Source organism: Agrilus planipennis, unplaced genomic scaffold (genome assembly GCF_000699045.2).
Source record: "Agrilus planipennis isolate EAB-ADULT unplaced genomic scaffold, Apla_2.0 scaffold21, whole genome shotgun sequence".
NCBI classification, from domain to species: Eukaryota; Metazoa; Arthropoda; class Insecta; order Coleoptera; family Buprestidae; genus Agrilus; species Agrilus planipennis.
In genome coordinates this window covers 1,193,382-1,220,141 of record NW_020439030.1, presented here as the reverse complement: position 1 = coordinate 1,220,141, position 26,760 = coordinate 1,193,382, and the positions used below count along the sequence as shown (strand labels likewise).

Genomic DNA, 26,760 nt, shown 5'->3' with positions numbered 1-26,760 from the left:
CGTCAGAATGAAGACATGAACCATTAACCGTACTGGTTTTACCAAATACTGGGCACAGCTAATATCGGCTATTCGAATATCCCGTACCCGCCAAATCACTATCCGATGCAAATCTATTGTATTTTAGATTCGATAAACTTTACAATGGTTTCATAAATGCAAATACTTCGATTATTGTGTGAATATGTAAGGAATATTTAATCATTTACACATCCAACACATTACAACAATACATCAAGTAATCAATGTATTTATTTAATAAAATTACATTCATTTTAAGTGAATTTCTGATAAAAAGTACTGTTAAAATTGCCCAAAAAAACTCAATGTCTAAACATTTAGCCTTTTTATAATAATTTCATACGATTTTTGAGGGTAAACACAAAAGTGGTGAACAGCATGGGTCAATTGTGTATATCAAAATTGCTAAATAAAAAACTGCGTTAAAAAAAAGGTTCTTTCCATGTTACAGAGTTCGTATAATAAACATAAAGGTTCGATTTACACCTTTTCTTCTATCAGTAAATACGACGACATACAAAAATTAAATCGTTTGAAAAAAAATATAGAAATCAAAATTAACGAAAGTACATTCAAAAAATAACATCTAAATAATATAAGAACAAAGGCTTTCACGGAATCCATATAAGTGAATAGTTCACTTAGACCGCGACCCTATTGTCCGAATCTTTATTCTATTAACATCTCAATAGTCCACACAGACAGAGCGAATATAAAGATAGGAGAAAAAAATTAGAAGAAGTGGCTGATTTTAGGTATCTAGGAACTCAGATAAGTCAGGACGGAAGGAGTAGTATGGATATTAAGCAGATAAAAAGAAAGTTAATTTAGAAATTTGAAAAAGATTATTAAAGGTGCTTGGAGCGTGGCGCTGTACGGGTGAGAAACGTGGACGGTGGACACGCCGGTAAAGAAAAGATAAGAAGCGTTCGAAATGTGGTGTTACAGGCGAATGATGAGGATACCGTGGATAGAGAAGGTTAGAAATGAAAAGGTATTAGAAAGAATAGGAGAACGGAGGACTCTATGATGACAATAATAAATAAGCGAGATAAGTTAGTAGGACACCTTCTCAGGTCTAGTCAGAGACACATTAAAAGCAGAAACAGGAGTTCAAAATAGCACAGGTAGACCTAGATTAGATTACTGTCCGCAAATGGTTAGGGATGTGGGTTATTCTAGTTTTAGGGAAATGCGTAGATTGGCTTAGGATAAGAAAGAGTGGAAAAGACCTTACGATGATAATGAGTTTACTTAATATGGAAAGTTGAGACTCCACAAGGTTACGCGTTTAATGCTGCTTCTTAAAAGGAAGATTATTTAAATTTTAACTATCCTAGAAGCCTTATTAAAATTTACTGTTATTTCACAGTAAATACAATTTGGGCCGTATTACTTTCAATGATCAATATTGTTCACTGTAATGAATCCTAAAACATCTTATTTGTCCTAACTAACAGAAATCACATTTCAAGCATTCAAGTTTAGAAATAAGTTTCATTTTTGACAAAATTAGCGATTTTTATTTAAGTTTTCTGTTATATTCATACTTGATGTTAAATATTATGCGCCTTTCGAATATTAGTCGGTACCCATATTATTATTAGTATTAACTTCCGCAGTTTCATATAGACGTGAGTAAAAGCGTCACACCCTGTATCTGTTTTATGACAACTTATGACAAAAAACAATATCTGCATTCATTGTTATTGTACCCTTGAGGAAGTGGTGGAAAGCAACCAGCCTCTGGTCGGCATAGGTGTGACCTATAACAAGATTGGCATAGGTATATACATACGTATTAAAATATGCAAGTACCAACTGGTGCACCGTTATCTCACAAATACATGCTTATACATACATGGTACCTAATTACTTACACTATAACACAAACGTGTGACGTTCCCCCACGTGGACGCACCGGAGACAGCATCAAGACAATCACGTGTAACCTTCGATAGGTATCTTATACACGGCTTTTTTATTATCTGTATTACTAATTTATTGCTAAAGTTATTTGCCCGATCGTGCTCACTTATTAATCCGCAGATAATTAGAATTTCTTTAATTCTTTCTTTAGCTGTTGTAATCGCGAGGAATCTCAATGTCGTTTTGTCGGGTGAAATTACATACGTATATGCTGTCAAGAGGCATTTGTTTACAATACTCGTGTAATTTTATGAATTATTATAGATACGAACGACTAGGTATTACGAAACGCCATTGCAAGCACCTGTTCGAAATTATGAAACCTACTAATGTATGGGTTATGTTAGCATTACTGAAAGATACACATAAGAGATAAACAAATTAATAACTTGGTCTAATACAATCGTTACTTACGTCAGAAATGTTGCTACTTTAGAGACTTCTCAAATCTTAAGATTGACTTGTAGTGTATCAGCATTATGGAAATACTACCAGTTATTGTTCAACGACATACGGCACGTGTTTCCTTCATGATGCCGGAAATTATGGCAGATAAATCAGCGGAAAGGTAAGTTATGCAGTTTACAAAATTAATTTTGATATACGTTCTCTCTACTTGACTACACTTAAAAAGATAGGTAAATGTCTAGATGATGGCCCCCACCCCCAGAGGGTGGGTGGGTTCGGAAGAGGAGGTCTCCCCCACTACTGTACCATAAAAAGTTCGTGGCGGTCTCACCCCCAAAAAAAGTTATGGGGGTTAGATGGGGTGGGGGTAGGGAGGATCGAATTAGAGTAGGGGGGATCGAAAGAGGATGGTCACTTGAACAGAACCCGATAACCTAACCTAACCTTACCTAACCTATTGATAAAGATATTTAAATAATGTTTTATATAACTTTCTCAATATTTTTATGTATTTTTCCATTAGTTTTACCTTTGAATATTGTTTAAGAATGACTATATAAATATTTACATGCCTAGAAATGTATAAAAATTGGCATATTTATTAACTTTGAACTCCTATAACTTTTTATGGGGGTGAGACCGCAACGAACTTTTTATGGTACAGTGGTAGGGGAGACCACCTCTTTCGATCCCACCCACCCCCACCCCCGAAGACATTTACCAAAAAGATATAATAGGTAAGCTACAAAATTGAGGAGTAACATAGATCGCATTTTCTACATGTACAGTAAATGTTCCTTATTCACGGTTTCCTTATTCGCGGGTGAAAAAATTGCAACCCGATTCTTGTATTCGCGGCTAAAAATTTCATTATTTGCGGATGCAATCAGTAAACAGAAAAAGATTTGGTGTCATTTATTATGGGGATTGACCGCAATAGACCGCCCGTGCCTAGTGTGAACTTTTCCGAACATTGTGATTTAACGCTGCGAGATAAGTATGTGATTTTTTTGTGGTAACAGACAAAGGTTCACAGAAACTCGGCACGTTTTTGATTAGAGATAGAATACTCAAGATAGACAAAGACTGGTAATAGGGGTTGAAGACACAAGCTTACGGAAATACGAAGAATTGAAGAGGTTGAACAGTATAGAATTATAGGTAAGGTAATTAAGGGAAAAGCCAGCTATTAGTAAGAGGTGCATGCAGAACGGTTGCAGTTAGATTTCTAGGTAAAGGTGATTAGGGACAATAGAATAGAAATAGAAAGGAAACAAAGGCATGCAAAAGATCAGAAGTCGAACTATACATTGAAGAAATATAAAACATTATAAAAGAAATAAATTTAGAAAAAATATATACAAAATATGTACACAAAAAACGACACGAGTTTTTTTCGCCACGGTATAAATCACTTAAAACGTTGGCAGTCGCTGCCAACAGTTTATCTAGAACTTCATTTCTGGTTTTATAATGAGGCAAATCTTTAACCACCGAGTCGACGCTCTTGCAAGGTATAATATGTTAAATGCAATAAAATTCGCCATTCACGAATATGAAGGTTCATGACATCTTATAGTAACTATACCTGCAATTTGATATGACCTTACAAATTTATCTCATTTTTAATTTTAATGTTGTATTTAATCATCACCAATAATAATTATTGCTGTAGATGATACTAAATACTCTCAATACAACACATAAACATCTACTATTGAAAAGCTATTATACAAGTTTTCCTAGCATTGTTTTTGGCATAATGTGAGTAATACTTTTCATAACACAAATATGAAATCATGCAATTGAATGACGTTTACGTATGTAATTACCTGGCTAGTCAAACTAAAGAAAGTAAAAAGCTATCAGCAACTATTCCTTTGAAATTTATAAACTAGCGAGTGAAGTAATTTCTTGGTAAAGAAAGCTCAGTCTGTATTAATATAAAGTCTGTCTGCTAGACAAACATTAAAGCTCTAAAACTGTTTTCTACGAATTCAAACTATCGGCAAAATAACAGCAGTGAATCCTTCACTCATAAAAAGTAACGAGTAGGTAATACCTTTCAGTCTTTGATTAATTACAAACGTTAGAAGTACAGATGTCAGTCGAAATATAACTAGGGTTGAAATAAACTTATTTTCAACAGAGAAGCAGTTCACAATTCCCTCGTGCTAATGAATTCTCTAGTGTAAGATACTCCGTTGCTAGTAAAATCAATCAAATTATTGCAAAGCAATTACAACGCAAGCCTTTAACACGGTCTAATAGCACTTACTATATAATTGGTTAAATATGTATAACTGTTGTATTTAAAATTTGAATTTAACTAAAAGCTGCTAGACTGAATGGTTACTGTATGTGATTAAACCTATTTTAGGAATACTTAGCTTACTCATTAGTGTAGAGAACCAATAAAGTAAGTGTCATCATTAAAAAGTCGTAAGTCCTAAGACTGGTTGGACGCGCACCTCCACTCTTTCTTATCCTGACCTAATCTTCGCATTTCCCTAAAACTAGAACATCTCGCATTATTACCTATTTGTTAACGTTAATCTAATCTATGTCTACCTCTACTCCTCTTAACTCCTGTTTCTGCCTCTAATATGTCTTTAACTAGACCTTCATGCCTGTGAAGGAGTCCTACCAACCTATCACGGCTATTTTTTATTGAATTCCACAGAGTCCTCTGTCTTCCTATTCTTTCTAATACCTCTTCATTTCTAACCTTCTCTATCCATGGTATCCTCATCATTTGCCTGTAACATCACATTTCAAATGCTTCTAACTTTTTCCACCGTCCATGTTTCTCATCCGTACAGTGTCGCGCTCCAAACATACACCATTAACAATCTTTCTCGAATTTCTAAATTAATCGTTCGCGAGTATAGGAGTTCTTCCTTTTTGTATCATTTTCTTTATTGCCCGTAAAACTACAGAATGTCCTCCCGCGTTCCTATATTTTTCCTAAACCCAAATTGATCTTTCCCTAATAGTTTTTCCGCCCTTTTTTCCCATCAACCTCTGTACAGTTCTAGTTAAGGTTTTTGACGCATGGAAGGTTAAGCTAATTGTTCTAAATGTCTCGCACCTATCCGCGCCTCTCTTTTTTAAGTATGGTTACTACCACGTTCCGTTTATAATCCTCCGGGACTTTCCTCGTCTCGCAAATGTGAGTAAGTGTAGATACTCAATAAAACAATAAATCTATAACTGATTGATTCTACTTTTACTTGATGAAACTACACTATAATTGTTGAAGAAGCCACAAAGTGGCGAAACAAAGGTTTACGGAAGTTTTAAAAATAGTTACAAACATTTATACGGAATAAACATCTTGAAAATTCTAAAAAAATATCACATTCATAAACTAATTTGTGATTTTTGTGGCGTATATATGTGCTATTGGCCAGACCGGATGATCCTTTAAAAGTAGAATAACCGAAACCAAGTTCTGATTAAAAAACAAAATTCAAATTACTTCAATCTTTTGCAAATGGAAAGTCATCATAAAATATGAAATTCAGATGAGAATTTGAAACTGAATATTCTAACACCTCAAAAAGTTAAGAAAATGAGAAATTATAGGTTAAGATTATTATCAAACGATTAAATAAACCTAAATAGTTCACTATTATTAAATATGCTTCAAGAAAATTTCCCCTCTATGTTGGTTAAGTGGTATGTATGTATGGTATGTATAAGTCATAGTTTTCTTGTGATTGTACTGACCTATATTGTGAGTGCTGTTCTAAATTAACCATCAAATTCAGTTAACAGTATTAGTTAATATTTACCAATAAATATGAAGACGCAGAGTGCCATTGCTACTTTTTAATCATGTTAAGAATTTGCAATATGCTGTTTCGTCACCGATTTCACAAACCTCACTTAAGGCTCATCTGAACCAGAAGAATCAACGTTAGCAAAAGCTAAAACTAGGTAATGCTCTTAGTCTAGAAGAAACAGTAACACTATTAGACAAAAATCGTAATAGGTCTAGTAGCAATGCAGCTGTAAAGGTTAAATAATCTTTAAGACACTATTAACTAATAGAGATGAACGACTTCCGTGCAGGACTAGAAGTAGTTTGACAAAGAGGGGGGGATTGTTCTTCGAACATCCGACCAGTGATGGAGACTGGCGGAAAGAAAGGCCCAGGGGCGCCAGGTGGGAAAACTTCCTACCTACCCTACCGTCTGAGATTGGAATCATAGTAGTAGAGATATGGCATGCTGGTGGAGACGAAATACATCTCACGGATGACTGGTGTATATCCGCTCGGGTCTGCTAAGCCTGATAGGGATTAAGTAGATACTGTCCGTATCAGAAGGTTTTAGATGGTGTTACTCATCTCCTGGTAGAGATGGTTTTGGCCCTAATGTGTTGATTGATTGCATCTCAATTCTTCACCCATGGTGACCGTAGTGAATGAACCTGAATCACCACATTAATTTAAATTCTAAATGAACCGGTGACAGTAAAGGGGTTCAGGACGAACTAGTTTTAACTAAAAATAGGTTTTTACTGTGTCATGTAGGTAATATTTGTATAGTGTTTTCTTTTAAACAGGTTGAGTGGTTTCTCAAAGATAAATCGCTATTCTTAGGTTAACAACATTAGTTGTAATTTTGTGAATTGGCGACCCCCTTCTGGCTTTCCCAAATTAAGGTAGCGACTTTAGTCACTAGTATCTGCGTTCCTATTATGTTATAAAGACATTTTTTTGCAGTAAATACCTAATGTTTTAAACTTTCAACTATTTACTAGTACATTTATATAAACACGATTTGTCGATGTAAGAAAATTTAATCAACAGAATTAAGTCATTCGTTAAGTATTTAAACCAATCAGTCTTTGTAAGTTTTTTTAAGTAGTATTTTCATTGTATATATTTGTCCATCGTTAAATTAGTTTAGTTTATTTCGTTATTTAATTTCGCGATAGTTTGTTTGTACATATTTGTGAATATTCCGTTTTCCTTATGAATTAAATTATTTATCGCAGGTTCTTGTTTCTGTAATTCGGTTATATTTTTTATGTTAATTATAATTTCCTGACGTGTTTCCTTGGAATTTTTTATTGATTTTCTGTAAAAAGTCGGTACATCGTTACTAGAGTAATTCAGTAAATTATTTGTCCGTTTAAAGTACTTTGTTCTTATTGCGCTGCATTACTATTTAAGTAAGCCGCATGGAGCAGACACGGTCTTTGAAGCAAGTTAATAAATTCCACTTTCAGTTGCATGTTTCTCGTCTATTATGGGCGTTTAAATTAGAAAAACGATTTGCTCTCGTGTTGATCGGCCGACACATTAAAAGCATGGAAGTAATTAAAAGCTAGCGGAAAATGTTACGCGAAATTCATGTTCGTAATAATATTATTAATCGTAATTTTGGGGAACAAAAGGATACCCTGCTAGTACGTGTACCGAAATTTTGGCGTACGCATGCACAGTAGGCAGGTAGTACAAAATACGTAGAATATGAACTTCTATTGATGCAGGATAATGCAGCACACAATTTAGGTCACTGTAAGAGGGAAAATCAAATTTAAACTGGAGTTTCATCGGTATTACTAAACTAATCGTAACTGAGCATAACCCTTTTTCCCCTTCAGAGTTTGAAGTTTTTAAAATGGCGAAATAGGCGTTTGATTAATTATATTGTATATATTTTTCACCCCCCTCGGGGTATAAGATTTTCTTCCTTATTCTTTGTATACATCATAAAGGAGACCTTTGCGCAAAAATTCAACTATCTAAAGCAGCCAGGGGCGCAACAACGTTACAGTTTGACTCCCATCATAATACTATAAATGACTAAAAAAATGTCACAAATGTATTGTATTGAAAAGATCGAGTTCGGCTGCTCATTTACTAGCTTGAACTATTTGAACCGAACTTTCAAGTTGATTTATTATCTGAATTGACTGGAATTAACTGGGTGCCCAACCAGGGCCGTAGCGAGGTCGGTTCAAGCGGTGCGGCGCACCGGGGCCCCCGCAGTCGAGGGGCCCCTTAGCAGTTTTCTGTTTTCAAAAAATGACTTCTAAAAAAACTATGCTGTTAGAGATGAGCTGAGTCAAACTACGAAATGAACATCATAATTTTTTATTTTACTTTTTTCTATATCAATTTTTGTCACAATACTCCATATATTTGATCAGGTACGTAGTTACATGGAATGCATACATCTCGAAATCGCGAATACTTCTACATTCATGGTTTCCTTAAATCCGTTGATATAATTATCATTGCTACCATAAAAAATTACTAATTGCTGACCATAAATCTATATCACTCGAAACATCACTATAGAATTCATTGCACAAACATCAAGTGCCTGCTCTTATTTCTAAAACGTTTTTTTTCTCGATTTGATAGCAGCAAAATCAACTGCCGCCCATGCCGACACCGCGACGTTGGCATCACGTGAGAGGTTAGCTGTCAGTGCTGCACGGGGAATCATCTATTCGTGAAATTAAAACATTTTTTTTAATGACATTTTTCTGATCATCAATTTTAAGAAGGGCCCCTTGCGGAATACCGCACCGGGGCCCCGAGCTCATCGCTACGGCCCTGTGCCCAACCCAATCGAATGGGTGCCCGGGCACCCGTGGACCCCCCCCCCCCCGGAAAAGGTCTAACGTTGGGTCTAGCAAGTTACAGAGACCACGCGGATCAGCTCAGGCAACATGCTAGCAACAAAGACAACAAAATGACCAATATTATACCTAAGTTTTGACTTGATACGTAATGTATATATTGCTTTCTCACTCGCTCTGGCGGCGCCTTAGCCGAACCGTCCAGCGCCTTCGAATTAAACATGAGAGCCATACGAAACTCAAAATGAATTGTTCTGCATATTTTTCTTAACATTTACGAAGAATTCGTCAATATGTATTTAAATTATTTGATGTAGTTAGAAAAAAAGTATTAAAACTGATTAGATAAATATAGAGTATATTTTGAAAATAGCAAACCTTTAGGATTTATTTGTTGATTAAAATTGTCCTTCATAGTAGGTACACCGAATGTATCACGTAACAAATTCAATTTTTTTTAACTTTTGACAAGCTATCAAACCCTCTAGGGTAACATAAACTTCTACTAACACAAAATTGATAAAATAAATGACAATGTTCAAAATGTTCCAAAAGATAAATATCTTATCGATTAATTACCTCCGTTGGAGTTTATTAACTACTTATACATACATATAAAAAAAACATTTAAAATTTTGTTCAGGTAGTTATTATCTGAAATTGTCTTAATAACATTTTTATAATGATAAACACTTAATATGAAATATTAATGTGAAAATTCATTTTCAATTTTACATCTACAAACTACCTTAAATTAATGAGGGAAAAATTTTTGTTGCAGTTGTCACACCCCCGCCGGGAATCGAACCCTTTGGCTTTTCGAAGCGATGTAGTGGATATAAAAAATTACATTAGTAAATAAATCGACGAATCTGTGACCTAGTAGGAACGGTTTGTCGTAGTTGCTCTTTCTCGTAGCTTATAGTGGTCAGAGCATTGGTGCGTAAAGTCAAAGATCGCGGGTTCGATTCGCGGCGGGGGTATGACAACAGCAACAAAAAACTTTTCCTCATTAACCTGAGATAGTTTGTAGTGGACATGAAATTGAAAATGAATTTTCACATTAATAATGTAATTCCAATTAAGACTATTTGCTTCTTAAGAAAAGGTTTTCGCTTGTGATAGTCAGTCTGGCGGTAAGTAGCAATTTAGGTTACTTATCATGAAAAACTTTTTAGAGTGGTAGCTAATAATGTGTTTCACCACACAGTAGTTAATTACCTGTTGTGAGTACAATATATTTTTCATGGAACTTTGTGTATTACTTTCATCAATTATTATGTATTAGCTAAAACTGTCATTATTATGGTGTTGTGTTCTATTTCTTACCCTTAATTGTATAATAAAATAATCAGGGGCAAAAAAGATAGACAAAAAAAGGTTTATTATAGTAAAACCCGCACCAACGGTTCGCCTCTAATTTGAGGCTTTTTCAAGGCTGCAATACATAGTGACAGTGCGGTGTTAAGAAATAATACTAGGACGTATTACTTGAACAGAATAGGATGAGCACTGGATAATCGAGCAAGATGCGTAAATGAAAGACTGCAACACCATTCGGAAAGAAAATAATAGCGGGAACGTTGGGATTCGAATCCCCGAATTTAAATCGGTTACGTACAAACTAGCTCCGTTTACGAAATAACTAATACTGCGAATTTCCTGTTACAATTACTTTTACAATTAGTAAAATTATAAATGTGTGCGAATAATAAACATATTTATATTGCTGTGATATATACTTTAACAAAAATAATATGATTTAATTTACTTTCAATTACTTTCAACTAATTAATTTGCACCCGCTATTCTGAACACAAAGTAACTCGCAGAAGCTGGAAACAGACTAACGTTTATCAGCTCAAGATTATCTTCGACCATCGTAGGCCGTAGTTATGCTACCATTCATCGTATTTAGGTGTAGTAAAACTGAATATCACAAAAACATATATATCACTAGCGACCCGCCCCAGCTTCGCAGGGGTGGAATGCTGATACTAAAGGTATTTTTGTTTTGTTTAGATTATTATTATTACATTCACAGTTTTTTGGTCATTAGACAATACAAACCGGGCGGTACCGCTACAACCGCTATGTCCCTGCAGTTTAAATTTGTAATATCTTCGAAAATATTAATTTAAATTATATGCTGTAAAGGGCACAATGTAATTAAGGTACTTAATTGGATAAGAATTAATGCTGTGTTGCTTACAATCACTTCGTAATTAAGCCATTATTTCTCATAAAAAGTAAAGGATAAAAAATAGTTATTGTGGGTTATCCCTAAGAGATAGACATATACCATCGCGGACTTTTTTGTAGACCTTTTTAAGATGTACAATACTGTAGTACATTATTTTGATCTATCTCGTAGGGTTCAGCCAACGTTTGCAATGTAAGCGCAAAAAAATGTGTTTATTTACGACATCACATTAGAAATCTCTAAAATTATCAGTGTTGCCTTACTACATTATGCATGTATTATACATATAAACCTTCTTCTTGAATCACTCTATCTTTTAAAAAAAACCGCATCAAAATTCGTTGCGCAGTTTTAAAGATTTAAGCATACATAGGGACAGATAGCGGGAAAGCGACTTTGTTTTATACTATGTAGTGATTACATACACTCTCTGCGTTTTGGTTTCATCTGATACAGAGAATGACAAATTAAATGAGAGTAATCAAATCAAACTAATGATTACTCTCTCTACTACTCTCTTCATAAAATTGCACGATTTTTTGGTGCTACGAAAGTATCTAGATTCAGACCTAGCAATAATTATATTTACACCGTCAAATAAACTAAATTGAAGGAAAGTGCTGGTATGTCAACCGAAACAGACATGTTTTGTTAGGGCAAGCGCAAGATAGATAATATTGATATTATCCATTTGAAATTGAACGGAAGGTACATCATTAAGTGAATATCCAAACAGACGGTTCCTTTCACAACTAGCTCATTTTTTTTGGATGAATGACCCTCACGTACACGCAAAGCAATTTTTCTGTTCCGGCAAACGATCAACAAACTTTATTTATCATTTTGCAAACGATAGAAAACAAATTTAAAAGGCCCTCATCAACGTAGTGAAAGTTCGATGAAAAAGTAAATTATATATTCTGCAATAATAACACCTTTTAGAATAAAATTCGTAGAGTATAATTATTATTATTATTACGTAGTGAATTATTCATAATAAATATACATTAAAATGAATTAGATAGACTTATATAAATAAAAAACAAATTAAATTCACTTACGGAAAGATCAAATTGAAGTCAATTTTATTTAAATTTAAATAACTATTTATTTCAATTTTCATGTCTCCCCACATCAAATAATTTTCCCAAAATTTCAGTGCAATAATAGTCGGATTTATATCTTAAAAGTGGACACGAAAGAAGTCGCTGTTTCTCGATAAATCTTCATTTATTGAAGAAAATTTATCACTTTAAAAAGTCAGACCCTTTTATTTTTGTCGAAAAAGTGATTCTAAACAACGTTTAACTTTTTTTCGATGTAGTTATTAGAAAGAAGAAAAACGAAAAAAAAAAACACCGTAAAAATGGCCTTAAATTGTTTACAGGCAAAGCTCCTCACGCTTGTGATTAATTATTAATGACGTTTTTTACTAATTTACATGCAAAAATCAGGTATATTCCAAACTTTTCCAACCATAAGCCTAATTTGCTATAATGTAATAAAAATTTGGTTTGAATATCAGTAGATAGAAATTGCGACCTCCCTGAGGATGCATCAGCCACAGCTAATATTGTTAACCCTTTTTACTTCATGATTTATAACAGTGCCATCCATAACACTATTTTACGCATAGGCAAAAAGAAACCCTTCTCGAAATCGAAACAAAAGATTTTGATTCTTAAAGAAACTATTATTTCAAAAAAGCAGACGTTAAAAAGAAACTGAATTTTGAGTGAAACGAATTGATGAATAGGACTCGAACAAACACTTTAAGCATTCAGAACCTTACTTCAAAGAAAGGAAATTAAACAATTTTAAAAGAAAAAACTAAAAGAAAAACTCATAAAAATTGGAAATATCTCAAGTAATACAACTGATATTAAATTCTAACAATTACAAACTAAAAAGGAAGTTAGACCTACTGATTTCTCTAATAAAACATTCCATAGAAACAAAAACGGTTTACAATCCCTTTAATTAGGTACTTACAATAATTACAATGCGATGAAACTGTCCAATTTTACGAATACATTTTCAACACAAAAAGAAATCTATCTATGCTTTTTCAGAATACACTTGATTATGAAGGGCGTTAATTCTGTCAGTATGACACATTAAATGCACAAAAATAATCCTTATCATTGGCACTAGTTAATTAATGCGATTAATAAGGAGATAATGTTCTATTATATTATCTTATCAACTGCTATATTTCACTATCAATAAAAAATAATAATAATCGTTTTCTAAATCACGTCACTCTTATATACTTGTACCTGTTATTATTAAAAGGATGCAACAACAACATTAAATAAACCGTTCTCTTCAATTAAAATAAAATTTTTGAATATTGTAACAATTCGAATTAAGAGGCAGTTCATTTAGGTTCATATGTTTGTGTACAGATATGCTTGTATATTCACTTAAATAATTTGTATAGTTAAATAATAAATAAAATCACACAACACGCGTTTTTTTTGTCAAAAATTATTAATAAACATTAGAAATCTGAAATAAAAGAAAAAGTTAATTCAAAAATCATTTGTAAAAATAGTTTCATATGTTGTTGACTCTATTGTCTTAAGTTAAGAAATAAGATGGAGTAATAAGGTGAGCATAGTGTATTCTGTTTGAAAGGACCTTCAAAAGAAACACATTTTTACCTGTTAAGAAAAATGCAACTAGGTATAAATACCTGCAGCAATTATCTGTCTCGTGTTCGCTGGTATCTCGTTTCTAGTGATTAATTTTTCCCTGTGTGTTGTTAGCAGCTCATCCGAAGATTGAGTAAATTATTGCTCATCGTTATTTTCATACGTACTGTAACCTAAACCCAAACAGGTAAAATTTGCAAAGAACTCGAAATAAAAAAATGCGCAATCGTAAAACGTCGCGAAGGCAAACAAATAAATTTACCGGAGGCAAGGTGAGCAAGCCTCCCAACAGGAATTGCTTGATTGTGGTAGTTTTAACACACATAGGTATGCACGTGTGCATGTTTATCATTATGTTGATACTTTAAAAAGTGAAACACCTTAGGATTGGTAAAGCTAGCTGCGAAAAAAATTCTTTCTGACCTCGAAGAACTTGTTTTGTTTCTTGTTTATCCAAATTATGTTAGCGCCCATGTATTGGCATTCTAAAATCGACCAGTAATGTAGCAGGTACCTTCAAAATGTTTTTGTTACTGTCTGAATAATTGATTTTCTTCTTAACCTTAAGAATCATAGAAGGTTATATTAATTATTGTCAAAGTATTAGGTACCTATTTTATTTATTTTTATACTGTTTCAAAATGTACGCATTTTTCAGCTAAACCTTTAAGCTTGACGATAAATCTTCAGAAATCTTCATTTTGAAGATGAACTGAGTTAATATAAAGTGAAATTATTATAAGATTGCGTTTTAAATAAGCGAAAAACAAATTAGACTACGTCAAAATTTATAGAATTGCGTATCGATATTATGGAATTTTGTAATTGGTGATGACGTGATGACCAAAACCGGCTTTGACCTTGGAATCCTTGATCTTAGTTATGTCAAAAAAGCAAAATAAAAACACATGACCATTAAAGAGACCAAAATCAAAGATCCAACCTTAAAAATTAACTCCAAAGCAAAATTGTCGTGCAAGAACTTCAACACATTCGCAGAAAATACTGTTTTAAATTTGTCACCATTGCAGTGGTTGCTTATGGTGTGAATTAATTTCTTTCTCTCCAAAAGTTGCCACTATTTCAGAAACACTCTGTATAAACATATATATTGTAATAATTTAATTGACAAAACTACTTCCCCATACATGTAGCTTTTACGAATTCCGATCAAAGTATACCTTGTAAAACATATTTTTAGAAAAAAACATTTTCAAACATTTCAAAGTGATTGATGAATGGGTTTTCCTATTTACGTTTTTAATATTTCCTTGAAAATATAACCTAATATGTGTATCGAAAACTAATTTCCCTATTTAATGAAGCAAAAGGAAAACCTAAAAAGCCAATTACTTTCCTTCTCTAAAACAAACGGTAGAATGATGTCGCTAATGACAACAAAAAATTATCTTTCATCATTTGGTTTTCTTTTTGTGTGTTGTTAGATACTCAAAGGCTCGGAGACTCGCACTAGCTCGACAAGCAAAGTGTATATGGGAAAATAGAAATGTATGTCAGACAAAATGTAGAGAACAAAGTAATCAGCTCCACGCTTTACTTTGAAGCTTGATGTATTTTAAGTAGATCAACACCAGTTAACAAGCCACATAAGTGACAATAAGCCACCTCTAAATGAATGTAGTTATGAAGGTTACGAAAAAGTAGAAATTTAACTTCATTAGAAAGTAATGGGTTATTACCTATGTTGGCTCACAACCCTCTGATGACTTTTGCAAAACAATAAAAACGATTGAGGTAATCACACAATTTTCGCTACACTCATTTTACAATTCATATAATAAACTACGAAAACATATATTATAATCTAACCTGAAACAAAATCTTTTCAAAGTATTTTTACCAAAACTCTAAAAGGTATCGCTCTCACAACTCTCTAGTTACACAAGAAGCCCTTGGAAGTCATAAAACAACTCAGAATTCTAAGACCAGATTTTGACAACAAACTTACATGATGGATACCTCATATCAAAACGTTAAAATGATAATGAACACAAACAAACACTTAACATAATCAAATACATCTCTTCTATAACTTGGGGGATCGATAGAGACTTAATAAAAACATACAAAGCTTTGATTCAAGAAAAAAATAGACTATGGAACAGTAATGTACGATTTTGCAATTGTCAACATCCTAAAACCACTTGACGTTATTCAATTGATAGCAGTGACTTGCAATAGGTATAAGCTTTTCGCTCAAGTCCAATAAATAGTATATGTATTAACAGAAGCCGATGAAACTCCATTGCAATTCATAAGGATTGAGCAGGGTCTAAACTACGCAGCCTGTACATATCCCTAGAACCCAACAGTCCCTCATATACAAGTTCACCAGTAAACCCAAATACAAATAAATATATCACCAGCAAAAGGATAACTAACCCCTTACACACTAGAATAAAAAAGTTTCGGGAAATTAATAAATCTTACTCCAATACAAATGAGGGAAAGAACTATGGACATATACTATATATACCAAATTGCAGTATCAATAGCGAAGAATCCACTCATCGAATTTTGTATTCAGTAGAAACAAACAAAAAAGATCTTTACTGATGGCTCCAAGACTGAGGATGGTGCAGGATGTGCTGAGATACTAGAAGAAAAACAAAATTACTATAAATCACCAATAATGTGCTCTATATTAACAAGTGAAGTCTATGCCATCTAGAAAGCCATAGAATTAATAAACTCACAAATTATAGAATCCTCTGTAATTCTGACTGACTCACTGAACGTATTTAAAAACCTGCAGAGCCTTTTATAAACTAATCAAATGATAAGAAACCTCACCCACCAACTAATAGAAGCTGATGAGTGATGAAGATAGAATAGAAATATCCTAGCTTAGATATCATCTCACTCTGCCATCCTTGTCAAAGCAGACGAACTTGCAAAAAAAGACGCTACCCATTGCATATATCCTCTAACCAAACTAGAGGCTAGATGAAAAATCATGAAACATGCCACTGAGACATGGAAGAGCAACTGGCTGGAAATTCTCTTCAAAGAACTACAGCAGATGAGAAAAGATGTCCAAATTCAAATATCAAATGTAAAGAAGAGGTAATTATGCAAAGACTCCGAATGAGTCTCTAATACTCTAATCTAACTCATGAACATTTAGTTAAAAATGAACTTTCTCCGATATGTAAAAAAATTTAATACCAGCAGCTTCCTATCACTGGAAACATTATCAACGACAGCCCTGGACTGAATCCGAAGCGAATCATCAGTAAAGTATAAATGAATTTCACCATGTAGTTTCTACTCATATATGTTCTTGACCATACTGTTCAAACTAATGACAAGGCACTGTCATAAATCGTCATTGCGAAGCTTTTCTCACAGAGCGTACACAGCCTTTAAAATCATAGTAGGGATTATTTTTGGAATATACCTTTTGTTCAGAATGACCCTAAGAAAGACATATTTTAAAGTCAAGGTCACTGGAGGGTTGTAAGCTTATCTAGATGATTACTAAGTAATAAATGAAAAGTAATTTAACATAATTAACGCAAACGTTTGTCACTTTCTTTATTTGATTGATTTTTTTTGAAAGGTAAAAGGTGATTAAAATGGTTCATTAGTAAAGGTCATCAATAGCGGCGTGTGGATATTGATTAAGTGTGTCAACATGAAATATCAACATATACAAAATACGCCTAATAATATAAAGAAAACACAAAATGCAAAAAGAACTATAAAACTTATCACCTTTAGGAAAATTTTTCTTCCCATTGAAGTAAACAATTGATTCTTAAAATGTGAACGGTTATTTAATGAACACCCTGTGTATGTGTACATATAAACTTTGGTATTTGATTGACATGTAATTTATAAACTGTTTTTGTGAATGTAACAGAAGAAACCGCCCTTGGTTAATACTGTTATAAGTTATAATTATTAATTAATTATTAATTATTAATGCAGTAACATTTTAACCTAAAACTGACGCGATTATTATAAATAATTAAAAGACTGTTTTAATTTCTCGTTAACGAGCATTTACTATATTATATTATTAGGACAGTAAATTCCTTTCGCTCCATTACGTCACGCTTTATAAGCTGTCAAAGGCTGTTTACGTTAATTGCTCTACCACTTTAGCATAACGTACATAGCATGAACATAGATAGTGTCAACGGCTACCAAACATGAGTATAGGTAACTAAAATTCAATGCGGTATGGATTTGTTGGCTTTTTATACTGTAATAGTTTATTGTCCCCGACAATTATAATTGCATTCATACATACCGTTAAATTAGAACCTGATTAAAATTCATATCGATTTAATCCAAGTTAACAAGCCAATTTTATCGTTCCGCTCACTATATTTACGTATATGTATATGACAGTGTGGTAACAGTACTAATTTACATTCTTTGTTTTTTTGTCACATTACATATGTACGTACATATACGTAGGACTATCCCGTATCCTTGAGTTTTGGATGTTGGATTTTTTTGAAATTGTTTCATTGCATAATTTCTAATACTCATTGAACATAATTTTCAGAACTGTTCGTGAGATAAATTTTTTAAAAGTTTAGTTTTTAGGGTCTCGTACGTCAGAATGAAAAACGGAACACTAATACGAACACTCGTGTATCTGTTTGTCAGTTTGTCACAGTCGATTTGCTCCTAATCTACTGGACCGATTAAGTACACCTGTGAATTTCTGTGACCCAAACAAGGACGCATAACGTGAATAAATTAATTTTGAACATGGGGGTCATTTTTCGGGGGGCCAAAAGAAAATTAAAAGAAAAGTTTTGCAAACTATACTCTCTTAAATAGGATCAGTGAGACTTTCACTGATTTCTACAGTGACCTCAGAAGTCTCTGAGAAATCAATGGGTTTAAGGCTTTTTGGCTGATAAACAGTGAAGTGTTTTTCGTAAAGCGTCGTACACTTTATTAATGTATCTAACCTAGCATTGTGCGGTTTAATTATTCATCTATTTATCCATATCATAATTAATAATTTTAACTCCATCTACTTATTGTATTTTTTTTAAATAACATAAATAAAATTATTCAATAACATAATAAATGTGATTTTTCTAATATTATTGAGTTATTTTATGCTTATTAAACTATTCAGCGTATTTGTAATATAAAATAATCTTAGCGCACTGAAATTGCACTGATATACCAGTGAATCGAATTCTCACTGATACACCAGTGGATAGAAATTTCACTGATAAACCAGTGGATCGAAATGCCACTGTTTCACTCAGTGATTATTCACTGATTACCAGTGGTATACTTTGCACTAAAACAATCAGTGAATAGTCACTGATGATCAGTGCATACTCACTGATTTTTTTTAAGAGAGTACCGTGTGACACAATTTTTTTCATCATCATAAAGTCGTCAGTCCAAAGACTGGTTGGACACGCACCTCCACTTTTTCCTATCCTGATCTAATCTTCGCATTTCCCTAAAACTAGAACATCCCACATCCTTAACTATTTGCGAACAGTAATCTAATGTAAGTCTACCTCTACCCCTCCTAACTTCCGTTTCTGCCTCTAATATGTCTCTGACTAGACCTTCATGCCTGAGAAGATGTCCCACCATCCTATCTCGCCTATTGCTTATTGACTTCCATAGAGTCCTCTGTTATCTTATTCTTTCTAATACTTCTTCATTTCTTACCATCTCTATCCACGGTACCCTCATCATTCGCCTGTATCACCACATTTCGAACGCTTCGAACCTTTTCTTTCCGCCGCAGTCCTTTTTCGAATTTTTAAATTAACCGTTCACGAGCATAGAAATGAAGAACTTTATTCAAGGCAACTCGACCTTACGCTACCCTCTGCTTTATATCCCGACTGCTCCTTCCTACCTATCGATCACTTCTTCTAACCTTTTCTTTCCTGTCATTATATTCGCTCTTTCCCTACTTTTTCTACCCTTGCGTACTAGTATTTTTGTTTTACTTTTATTTATTTTCATACATACTGTTTCGTCAGTACCGCATCCATTTTATTTGGAACCATCTCTAACTCCTCCTTGCTAGATGCCAATACTACTATATCATCTGCAAATCTAAGCATACTAATCTTTTGCCCCTGTACATCTATTCCTCCAGTTGTACCTACTGTCTTTATTGATGTTAATCGCGTCTTCGAGGTATAGATTAAATAGAAGCGGTGACAGTGTGCATCCCTGTCTGACCTCCTTCCTAATATTTACTTCTCTACGTTGCAGCCCCGGACCTATAACTGTCTGTGACCCTTTATACAAACTAAGAATCACTCGTCTATCTTTGTAACTCATCCCTACATTTTTAAGTATATTTAACATCTTGTCTCATTTAACATTGTCAANTATATATATATTAGAATTTTATAATGAATAGTTTTAAGGTTATTTAAGAAAATAGTCAAAACATTGACCATTCCCCCTCACTATCTCGGAAACTACTGAACCTAAAATTTTGAAAAAAATACAGAAAATAGTTCTTTACAATGATGTTACAAGAAAATTATTGTGAAGTCTATTGTCTGAACATAACATGGTAAATATTTCAGCAAAGCAATAATGTGCGTACAAATTTACATTTACAGTTTGAATGTATGGGAGAACAGTTTTTTTTTTATTTTTAACTACAATGTTAAGTTGGTTCTCGGGTTAGGGTTCCAGACGTCCGAATGAAAAACGGAACCCTTATTGGATCAGTCGAATGTCTGTCTGTCCTTTTTTTTACCTCAAACGTCTGTAACTTCTTTAAGAACAGCTGTATCTCAATTAGTGATGGACACTTTTTTTAGAATTCGACCATGTCAATATTCCAAAATATTTCTCTAGCATAAATTAAAACTGATTAATATTTTTTAATCTTGCAAGTTAATAATTTATGGATACCGATGTAGTCAACTGCAAGTTTTATAGATTAATTAACCTTGCTGCAGAATGTAAGTACATGAATTTAGTGTACATTATAACTTAAGGATTTAAGATATTAAGCAATAGATAATTTCATTATTTTATAAGTTTATCGTATACTCATACAATTAAGAAGGCCATTTTAATTAATATATACTTACCTATTACTGCATTATGAGTTAAGAACATATGCTAATCTTTTTCTGAACCAATTCAGTTAATCTCTGTTACGAAATGAGGCTAACTGTAGGAAGTCAGACCTTAGAACTTTATTTTCGTGTCCTAATTACACACAGGATAAATGGGAAAAGAATCTCATAAAATACCGCACAAAAATAAAAGTCTTATTATTGAATCCTCAACGTGAAATACGACGTACACAATTAGGTCATCCTACACAAAAATATAACTTTACTTATTGGTAATCAATTTTTGATATAAAATCGTGATGATAGGCACGATGTTGATAAGATGAATACGTATTATACCTAACTATTTATTTAATCCCGACTGGAAATTAGTTCAAAGAACCGGGATTATCATCAGATCAGTTCCTGATGATCAGAGTACAGAATTCCATCCCTTGATCTGGTCACCTGTTCAGTTTCTGATCCAAGAACAGTGCCCTAACCCTTGATCCGGTCATATCTGATCAGTTCTTTATCTGATCGAATCTAATACTGCGATTCTTATTACGCTTTCACTACGTTGTTTAAAGGAAGATTGTATCCGATGTCCTGAACTGGATCATAATCCAGAATTTAGTTTTTTATCTAATCCATTGTATTGTAATGTACATAATATTGCTTATCAAACAATAAATTTATTATTAATGTTATGAACGAATGATTATTTTTCAACTTCATAACGGTGCATTTACATAACTTATTTTTTGAAAGTGAAACTTTTATTACATAGCCTCAAATTTTTTCGTGCATCTATCACATGTAAACTGTAAACTGAAAGCCGCTCGGCAGAGCAGCCAAGGCCAATATGGCGGCGCCCATAACCGTGTAGCATTTATATTCTCACTCATTCGTGCAAGTGCATTACAATTACATTTATAGAAACTGAAAGCGAAGATGAAATGATTGATAGAATAACTGAAGTTCAAAATGATTCAATGATTTAAATAAATATTGTTCTCAGTTTTTAGCTNAATATTTTTCATATAGGATGCAAAAGTTGTGCTGAATACAGCAACAACTTCCCGACTGGAAATTAGTTAGTATATTGGATCCGATGCGGATCAAAATTGTTTGAAGATTGATCAGAAATAAATCAGGCTTTCTGATCAGGATATGATGAAAAATCGTCGTTTCTAAGATCCATGACTGATCCGTTTCTAAAATCCATGACGGATCCGTTTCAAAGATAATTAATAATAATTAACAATAAATTTGTTCATCGTTTAACGAACAATATTGCATACAGAATAAATCAGGTAAAAAATAAAGTTCCGTATTATGATCCAGTTCAGAACTTCTGATACAATCTTGATTTAAAGATTGTACCGAAATCATAATAGAATTTGTAGCATTAGATTGTGATAAGAAATTGGTCAGATGACAGGATTAAGGGATGGGATAATCTACTATGATCAATTTCTGATCGGAATTGATCAGATGCTCGTATTACGGAAAATCTGATCCGCATCTGATCATAATCAGAGTTTTCTGAACTAATTTCCATTCGGGTTAGACATATCGAGTCTGGCTGTTATTATATTATTGCTAAAACTGCATACATTAGTTCTATTATCCATTCTTCCACTGATTTTTTATGGGGTGTAAAATTAAAGCTAAAGTAGGGGCTAAAGTTTTCTATTATTTAAAAAACAACAGCCGACGTTTCGCGTATAAGTTGTGGGTTTTTTTCAGCACTAGTTTTTATAAATTAAAGAGTCCATTTACTTTACTTTTTTACTTTTAAAAACTAGCCTTGAAGAAGTCCAAAAACTTCGGCGAAACGTCGGTTGTTGTTCTTCAAACAATAAACAACTTTAAACTCTTGCTAGTTTGACTCTAATTTTACACTGCATACATTAGTGTTATCTTTTATGAAAAAAATCATCAACATAAGGTCCGTCAGTCCTAAGACTGGTTGGACACGCACCTTCATTCTTAACTATCCTGAGCTAATCTTTGCATTTCCTTAAAACTAGAACAACCCACACATCTTTAAATATTTGCAAACAGTAATCTGATCTAGGCCTACCTCTAACCCTTCTAACTCCTGTTTCTGCCTGTAATATGTCTCTGACTAGACCTTCATGCCTGAGAAGTTGTCCTACCAACTTATCTTGCCTATTTCTTATTGACTTCCATATAAAGAAAAATATAGCCATAAATAAAGCGTTTCTGGGAGGTAAATGAAAGTATAACGAATAGGTATATTTCTAATGTTAGTAGTAGTAAGTTAGTACTTTAATCCACATTTATATGACTTTTAGCAGTTTATTTATAATTGCTATTTTGAGGAGAGAGTCTTAATGTTAATTAAAATACGTGTTTACACAGTCTTTTTGTTACAGCAATTACTTTTACTTTTCGCAAGAGTATGAAAAATCATGATATACACGTGTATCTTTTAATGAAGTATTATACTATATGCCTTAAAACTATGGGTCAATGGACCTGTACACGTAAAAGATATATTTAATGAAGATATTAGATAACAAATGAGGAAGTCATGCATAGTGATTACAAAAACTACTCTCTCAAAGCGAAAGTTATCAACACAATGGCCTGCAGTATGCAAAATACACACGAAAATTACTTTATATATATGTGGTAGATACACAACACATATTTTGAATCAAAACTATAAAACGGGTATTACTCAAACAGGACAAAACTAATGGATAAATGTATGTACTTCCAACCTTACTGTAAGATTTATATGTAATATTTCTGAAAAGACGCATTATTACCTTTGCTATTATTGCAGGGAGCTTTAGAGAAACCTTTATTCAGGAACATTACAAAAATATAAATGCAGCCATTTGTTTTCACATTCATAAACTAAAATGGGAATTTTACAACTGCCTGGATCAGGCAACAGCCAATGTAATTTCTAATGAAACTAGAATGGTTCAAGAAAACTAAGATGAACTGGAACCATTATTTATCATTGTACCAAACGTATGTCCGCAAGCTAAAATCGATAAGACAGTACGTTTGATCTTCCAGCCGAATGACCACAGCACGGTCGTAAATCATACGTCGGTGAGCGGTGGCACATACACACAAGAGTGTAGTATTACAAAAGAATCACGAGAAGGTTCGAGGGGTATTTTGTAGATTTTTCAGAAAAACTCGAGAACATTCCAAAACCAATCGAAATAGGTACCACTCATGTAGCCAATCAGAGCCAGTCGATTATAAGACTATCTGTTAGTGTGTACGAGTGATGTAAACAAACAATTGTAGTATAAATAAATAAATAATTGTGAATAATATATTATATTAAAGGAATATTATAAACATATTAAAACAAACCTTTCTGGGTTTATATTTCCAATTATTATGAAATGGACTGGGAATTTCACCATAAGTTTTAAACAAATTATTAGTAGAGGTGTGTCGACTATGACTTTGGCCGATTAGCCGTCTAGCCGATCACTCGGTTCTAAAGAGGCTAACTGGTCGGCCGACTAGTCTGCCAAGCCGATCAGGGATTTGGGAGTATTTGGCAATTTCCGTGACGCTTCGTTTACAGCTTAGTTGAACGCAAGTTTTGCTTACTTCGCATTGTTTCTTGATTTTTGCATTTGCACGGGTCAGAGCAGTATTTTTGTGTAAAAAAATAAAGATAATACTTCTATTGTTCATTAAACTGAAAGAGCTCAATTATAATTTAATCATGTAAAAAGACAGTCTCACGTTTGGATTTTTTTTGTCCAATTGAACCATGATTCTCGTAAGGTCAAGTGTAAGCAGTGTCAAATGATAATTCTCGTACTGGGCAGGGAAAAACAGCAAATACTACAAGTATAAACTACCTTATCAAATGCCGACATCCAACCCTGATATCTTAGTTAGATTCTATGATCAAATGCTCGACCACAGACGATTCCTTCCAGTCGCAAATCCAAGTCTGTTAATAACAAATAGTCCTACTCTTTTATTTAAATAAGAAGAATATATTTATCAGTGTTTATTGATGAAAATAAGATGATATGTGTAAGACCGATTCTAAAATAAATATGTTAATTAACAATCGAAGTTTTTATTTTGTGTAATTCCTCCTTTATACGTTTATACAGTGTAACGAGAAATATATACAAAGTAAGAAGCCGGATAGTCGGCGAGCTTTGCCGAATAGTCACTTAATTAGCTCATTAGAGCCGCGATATGTATAAATGTTTACATAATTTACAAAGAACAATTAATAAGTATATTTTTAGTTAATATTAGTTCACACGAAAAGGTACTTCATCTAAACGTATATAAAATTTTTGTTTTGGTAAAACTAGCAAAAAGGAACTGAGACTTTATTTTACGTTTTAAAAAAAACAAAGAAAACAATATTTTATAGATAATTTATTGACATAGTAATGTAAATCTATTAGTTTCAGTATTTTTTTTTCGGTGTTAAGATTATTACAATAAATAACAATTTTGTTTAAAATTTCAATAAACATGGAACATTATTACTTTATATATGAAATAATTAAGTTAAAATAAAATGAGTAACGGTAATAAACAACTTTCGTCTTCAAATCAACTTTCATCTGAAAATTAGTTAGTAAAATGCTTTCTTATCTTTCCAATTAAAGTCAATAATCTGTATCTCGGGTAGGCACGGTAGAATGTTGAGAATCATTCACTAATTAATTCAAAAGCAACAGCACTTTGCATTATAATATCAAATAAAGATCAGCTTGCTGTTAGCAGTTGTTTGATTGTTGAGCTGGCACGCACACAGGTCTGACGGTTCGGAGAATTACAAAGACTAATTAAAATTCATTACATTTCGAAACTCGGAAAACATGTGTACGCTTTGCATAACTTAAGGAAAAAACAACATTCTACATTATATTCACGCGTTTTTCTGCGGCCATTTGTAACTAGATATTATTTTATGAAGTAGTACAAGGAGATATTCGATCTACCTACGATTGATATCGTAATATATGTATATATATATATAGATAGATAATGAGCTTTGCACGTGTATCAATTAGCAAAAAATTAACTTTACTGAATGAAATGAATCGTTTTTATTGCCATTTTTGACGAGCAGGTGACACATGATTTAAAAGAGAAATTTCTATTCCTAGTAAAAACCAATAGCTACAAATTAGTTCCACAAAAATATTGAAGCAACGAAAAAAAATTTGCAACTGGATGAAATGATTTTTCTTTTGTTGTGTATACATAAGCACGGTATGACTAGAAAGTTTATTAAGAACAGGTTATAATATTATATGTAAAAGAAATTATGAGAGCTGTCAGCACAGGCAAAGTAGTATTACGTAGATAGTATCAGCAATTTCTTATGCTGAAATGTACGATGTGTTGCATACCTATTTACAAACAATTCCTTTAAATTTTAATCATTGATTACTATACATCTATTAAAAAACCATAATGGCCGACAACAGTGACAATTAGAAAAGAATGGTGGCCGATAGTATGTCATAGTTTGTTCATAAAAAGTTAATTTCTACCACTCGAAGCAACGGTGCTAACAATTTCGAGCTAATAGTAACTGATAGGAGAGAAGAACTAGTTATTATAAAACTAATATAACTACTTGAAGAATAGTTATTTATGATCAAGGGTACGATGTACATGTCGTGTTGTCAGTGTAAGGGTCGGAAATACACTGGAAGGTGTTTCCTGAAGAAACAAGGGTATGATTTTGTTATAACAATGACCAAACCTGTCATTCTTAAGTCGAACAGTTAGAATTTCTCTATCTCCAAAATTTAACTTTTAAAAAGTAGGTTTTGCAGAATTTCATCGGACTTTATTAAGCGACTTAAAGGAAAGCCTTTTTGTCTTGTTG

The 26,760-nt window shown here is 33.0% G+C and overlaps 1 protein-coding gene across 2 annotated transcripts in view; it reads right to left on the bottom strand.

The window, feature by feature from the left end:
• The window catches only part of LOC108740652 (glutaredoxin domain-containing cysteine-rich protein CG31559-like), a 39,340-nt gene extending 18,413 nt beyond the window's left edge, over positions 1-20,927 (bottom strand). Inside the window, exon 1 of one of the 2 annotated variants that reach the window (XM_018475064.1) lies at positions 20,907-20,927. The gene's annotated coding sequence lies outside the window, so the exon portion shown is untranslated. Of the gene's footprint in view, positions 1-13,159; positions 13,274-20,906 lie in introns of those variants that run through there. The other variant, XM_018475056.1, reaches the window with a different exon arrangement.
• Between the last annotated feature and the right edge of the window lie 5,833 nt (positions 20,928-26,760).